Below are 6,121 nucleotides of genomic sequence, written 5' to 3' on the forward strand. Positions count from 1 at the left end.
CTACAAAACTGCTTCTTATGCCTGGAAAGAACACCAGCTAATTTTCAGACTGGAACCTTCTCCTGAAATGTTTCCCGTAGCTTGTTTTGTCATCCTTCAGCTTCCTTAGAATTAATTCTACTCTGAGTGCTCTTAGTGATTATTTTATTTTATTGAGATGGAGTCTTGCTCTGTTGCCCAGGCTGGAGTGCAGTGCTGTGATCTTGGCTCACTGCAACCTCTGCCTCCCGGGTTCAAGTGATTCTCCTGCCTCAGCCTCCCGAGTAGCTGGGACTACAGGTACACGACACCATGCTTGGCTAATTTTTGTATTTTTGTAGACATGGGCTTTTGGCATGTTGTCCAGGCTGGTCTCAAATTCCCGACCTCAGGTGATCCACATGCCTTGGCCTCCCAAAGTGCTGGGATTACAGGAGTAAGCCACCACACCCAGCCTTAGTGATTAATTTTTTTGTATTATATATCAACCTCTTTAATAGATCTTTTCTGAAAAAAACAACTTTATTGATGTATAATTTATATGTTATAAAATTCACCCACTTTGCTGAGTTTTGACAAATGCATACAGCTGTATAACCACCACGATAACGATACAGAATATTTCCATCACCCTGACAAGGTTCCTTTGTGTCCCTTTTGCAGGAAATTCTTAGCCCCTGCCCCAGATGCAGACAACCACTGGTTGAATTTCTGTGATCGCAGACTAATTTTTTCTATTCTTGAATTTTATATAAGCAGAAGCATACAGTGTGCAATCTTTTATTCTCCACTCAGCATAGGAGATCCACGCTTTTATTCTTCTGCTCCAGCATGACAGTTTTTGAGATCCACGTTGTGTGTATCAGTAGTTCATTCCTGTTTATTGCTAAGTGGAATTAATCGGCCCTTCTTTAAATGGAAAATCCTCCCAGAAGGAGTCATAGGGAATCCTTTCAGCCCTTGAACCCTCTGGTATGAATGAGTTTTTTGGTTGGGCAAGCTATGAAAACACAGGAGGCCGGGCACAGTGGCCCATGCCTGTAATCCTAGCACTTTGGGAGGCAGAGGTGGGCGGATTGCCTGAGTTCAGGAGTTCGAGACCAGCCTGGGCAACACAGTGAAACCCTGTCTCTACTAAAATACAAAAAATTAGCTCGGCATGGTGGCGTATGCCTGTAGTCCCAGCTACTTGGGAAGTTGAGACAGGAGGATTGCTTGAACCTGGCAGGTGGAGGTTGCAGTGAGCCAAGGTCTGGCCACTGCACTCCAGCCTGGGTGATAGAGCGTGGAAAAAAAAAAAAAAAAAAAAAAAAAAAAAAAAAAGAAAGCACAGGAGTGTTTGTGGAGGCGGAAATGAGGAGGAGGCCTGACCAAGGGGACAGGCTGGAAGGCAGTTTTGCCAGCTCCACGGCCTGTCTTTACGTGCCGATTCACAAAGCTACCTTCCTTCTTGCCTTTGGTGCCAGAAATCCAAGAGTGGGTGAGTAAATGTTATTGAAAATCTCCTAGGCCGGGTGCAGTGGCTAATGCCTGTAATCCCAGCACTTTGGGAGGCCGAGGCTGGCGGATCACGAGGTCAGTAAATCGAGATCATCCTGGCTAACATGGTGAAATCCCATCTCCACTACAAGTGCAAAAAATTAGCCGGGCGCGGTGGTGGGCGCCTGTAGTCCCAGCTACTCCGGAGGCTGAGGCAGGAGAATGGCGTGAACCTGGGAGGCGGAGCATGCAGTGAGCTGAGATCCGGCCACTGCGCTCCAACCTAGGCGACAGAGTCCGTCCGTCTCAAACAAATAAACAAACAAAGAAAACAGAAAGTCTCCTGAGTGCTAGATGTAAATTACATTTGATGCTCACCACAACCCTGTGAATTCAGTGTGGTGAGTGCCCTTTCCTTAGATGAGGAAATAAACCATGATGCTGTTGAGTAGGGTTCAGGCCACTTCTTCCTAACTCTAAGGTTCAAGTTCACTCCTAATTACTTCCTCTAGGTCAGGCAAAGGCTTTTAAGCAGCAAGAACCAGAAGAACAGACTGGTTTATGAGGCCTGATCAAAAACGAGGCTGAGGTATGAGCCTTCCTAGCCGCTGGCTCCCCTCCCTGCCCTGAGGCAGCCTCAGAGAGAGGACGAGAGAAGTCAGGGGAGATTCACGGAGCGGGAAGGAGAATCCCACAACTGCATTGGGTTTCATGTCACTGAACCAGTGTGGGTGCTTCATGGGATTCTCTAACCCAGGCTTGGGGTTACTGGTAGCCCCTCTCTGGTTTCAGCATGGGGGCTTCGGTTTATGAATTTCCTTGGAATTAAGACCCTGGGAATGAGTGCAATCTTAAAGTCCGTCCCAGAAAAGGTGAGGAAGGCTGAGCTGTAACCACGGCGTTTGGGGGGAGGGGGGAGGAGGGAGGGATTGCATTGGGGAGTTATACATGATATAAATGATGAATTGATGGGTGCTGACGAGTTGATGGGTGCAGCACACCAACATGGCATAAGTATACATATGTAACAAACCTGCACGTTATGCACATGTACCCTAGAACTTAAAGTATAATAAAAAATAAAATAAAATAAAATAAAATAGGCTGATAACAATGAGAGGTCCCCTGAGAGGCAGCGCTGGGGCTGGCCAGCCTGCTGACTGCAAGCCTTCCCTACAGACTGCATTCCGGGGCTTCAGGTGTCATCCCTCACTCTGCAGGCACGTGTTTGCCCTCTGCACATGCCACTCCTGTCCCCATTCCACCTGGGGGCGGGGGGAATGAAACCGAGGCATTGGAGATGAAGCCCTAGAGACTCCTGCTGTGCTAGGTGGACGCTTTTTAGCATGTCACATGCTGGCATATGCAAAAATTTCAAAGGTGTACGTTTCAAAGGTATGTTGTTGCCGTAACAAAGTACAAAAAACAGGGCAGCTTACAACAGCAAAAACACGTATTGCCTCATAGTTCTAGAGGCTGCAAGTCCAAGATCAGGGTGTAGGCAGGGTAGGTTCCTTCTGGAGGTGCTGAGGGAGAAGCATCCCATGCCTTCAGTCTTGGGTTCCTCAGCTTGTGGCAGCATCACTCCAGACTCTGCCTCTGTCTTCCCAAGGCCTTCTCTGTGTGTCTATCTCCTCTGTGTCTCTGATCTCTCTTCCTATAAAGACACCAGTTATTGGATTTAGGGCTACAGGAATGGCTCTTCCTCTCACACATGGCATTATGACCATCCCTACTTCATGCCTTCAGTGCCCTTCTGTTTCTAAGATGAGTCTGGGGTTCTAGACTCAAGCTGGCCACTGGCCACTGGCCAGCTGCCTCTCTTCTTGTCCACACATTGTGCTCAAACTTTCTTTTTTTTTCTTAGAGTCTCGCTCTGTTGTCCAATCTGGAGTGCAGTGGCACCATTATAGCTCACTGCAGCCTCGACCTCCTGGGCTTAAGTGATCCTCTTACCTTGGCCTCCTGAGTAGTTGAGACTACAGGTGCATGCTACCAGGCCTGGCTAATTTTTTTTTTTTTTATTTTTGTAGAGATGAGGGTCTCACTATGTTGCCTAGGCTGGTCTTGAACCCCTGGACTCAAGAAGTCTTCCTGCTTCAAAGTCTAGGATTACAGGTATGAGCCACTTTGCCTGGTCTGTGCTCACACTTTCTTAACAGGCAGGGCTGACACATGCCTCCGGGCATTCTGCCCCCTCTGCCTGAAATGCCCTTCCTGATCCTTACCCCTCTTCTCTTCTCCATCTGAAAAGCCTTAACTCATCCTTTAAGTTCCCCCTCCTCAGTAGGGGCGACTCTGAATTTTGGGGTGAGTATTGACTGCAGCTTTTTGTGCCTGACCGTGGTCCCTGTGCATTTTCCTCGTGTGACACCTAACACAGTGCATTGCTTTTGTTTGATTACTGCCCATCTCTCCACCAGACTGAGCTTTTTTTTTTTTTTTTGAGACGGAGTCTCGCTCTGTCACCCAGGCTGGAGTGCAGTGGCCGGATCTCAGCTCACTGCAAGCTCCGCCTTCTGGGTTTACGCCATTCTCCTGCCTCAGCCTCCCTAGTAGCTGGGACTACAGGCGCCCGCCACCACACCCGGCTACAGACTGAGCTTCTTAAAGGCAGTTTTCTTTTGATTCTCCAGCATAGTTACATAGAAGACCATCTATAGTTGCTAAATGACTCACTCAATAAACGGACATTCCCTTCAGGGGATAAAGATCGAGTACGATCTTTCTTCTACTTCTGTCATATTCCCTATAATGCATGGTGCATAGGTGGCTCTCAAATGAGTCCAGTTTTGTTTAGTGATTGAATGGAAGAACCATTATTAGCAGGAACCTGGTGGGAGCTGTGGTTCACTGACACTAGCAGCTCCAATAAAGTAATAACCTAAGGAAAGAGAATTCCCCTCCGCCTTCCTCCTGCCAACTCAGGTACTTCTTATGTGAGATTTAATTGAGCTCAAGGAGGGGAAGAAGTAGCACCTTCCTCCTGCCAGTAAAAAAGCAAAGGGAGAGAAAGGGGAAGCCCTAGGCCTGAGATTGTGCAGCCGGGAATTCCAAGGCAGCATTAGGAAGGGGGTCAGGATCAGGACATTGGCAGAACTGTCTGTGTTCTTGCTTCATTCTTGCAATCAAGAGTGAGGGTCATGGTAGTGATGGTTGGTGGGTATCAGAAGGGAAGGGGTCAGCAGGGATTGAGTTCTGGAACTTCCTGAATGAGGCAGACCCAGGCCCATGATCTTGGGCCATAGGCCCCCTAACCCCTGCCCACACTTTGCTGGCCTTGGAGCTGAATGAGGGTCCTCTACATCATCAGACCAGCCTCTCTTTTTGGGGGAACAAGGCACCCTTATTGCAGGTACCCTTATTCTCCTCTCCTCATTTCCAGTCTGGTGAGCTTTCTTCTGTGTTGCTCAACAAAGCTACCTGTCACTTTCAACCGGGTGACACTCTAAGGATGATAACTAGAGTTGGGAGTGAAACATGGGTCTCCAGACCCCTGTCCTACTGTTTCTTTCATTGATTCCCAAGAACCCTCAACCTTGGTCTCCAGACCATTTTAACAGGATGAGAGATCTAGGAAGTGAACAATTCCACCTACTGGTCCAGTCTTTCTTCTCCTCTGGGGCATCTCAAAATCACTCAGATACCCCAGAATCACTCAGCTATTCCACCTGCCCTAGTCCTCTCTGTCTTCTTCCAGAGAGCCAGCCCCCAGGGACACAGGTGCAGGGCCGGGACTAGGAGAGGCACGGAAGGGGCCTAGAGCTCAGAATTTAAAGGGGCACCCATTCTTAAAGTTGTGGAGCGTCTCCTTGAACTCTGTGCTCTGGGTGTCTCATGGCCTCATCTAGTCCTGGCTTTGTGCAGGCAGGTGTCTCTGTAAAGGGATGGGAGGAGAACAAGAGATTACGAGGAGAGTAAAAAAAGAGTACTAAGAGGACAAAGTGGGACATCCAAAGTCAATGACACTACTCGGGATGGCTTGAGCCCAGGAGTTGGAGGCTGTAGTGAGGTATGGTGGTCTGTGAATAGCCACTGCGCTCCAGCCTGGGAAACATAGTGAGACACTGTCTCTAAGAATAACAACAATCACAAACAAAGCCAATAGCAAAGTGAAGAACAATGACTGAAGACAGGTTTGGAACAAGCATCCCCACGCATGCTCTCTCTCTCACACACCCTGGACCTGCCAGACAGACACCAGCCAGAGAACAGTGAACAAAGGAAAGATCAAATACACTCACCACATTCTCATTAGGAGGACCTAATGAGAATTAGATCCTCCTAATTAGGAGGACTCAATGAGAATTAGATCCTCCTAATCAGGAGGACTCCTGGGGAGGGGGTGTAGAGATCCTAGCACTTTGGAAGACCAAGGTAGGAGGATGGCATGAACTCAGGAGTTTGAGACCAGCATGTGCAACACAGCGAGACCTTGTCTCTATAAATAATAAAAAAGAATTACTTGGGAGGCTGAGGCTGGAAGATTGCTTGAGCCTGGGAGGTAAAGGCTTACAGTGAACCATGATGGTACCACTGCACTCCAGCCTAGGTGACAAAGTGAGAGTATCTCAAACAAGAAAAAAACAAAAAAATTAGCCAGGTGTGGTAATGCACACATGTGGTCCTAGGTACTTGGGAGGCTGAGGTGGAAGGATAGCTT

This window comes from Rhinopithecus bieti, unplaced genomic scaffold (assembly GCF_001698545.2).
Source record: "Rhinopithecus bieti isolate Rb0 unplaced genomic scaffold, ASM169854v2 scaffold_110, whole genome shotgun sequence".
In the NCBI taxonomy this organism is placed as follows: domain Eukaryota; kingdom Metazoa; phylum Chordata; class Mammalia; order Primates; family Cercopithecidae; genus Rhinopithecus; species Rhinopithecus bieti.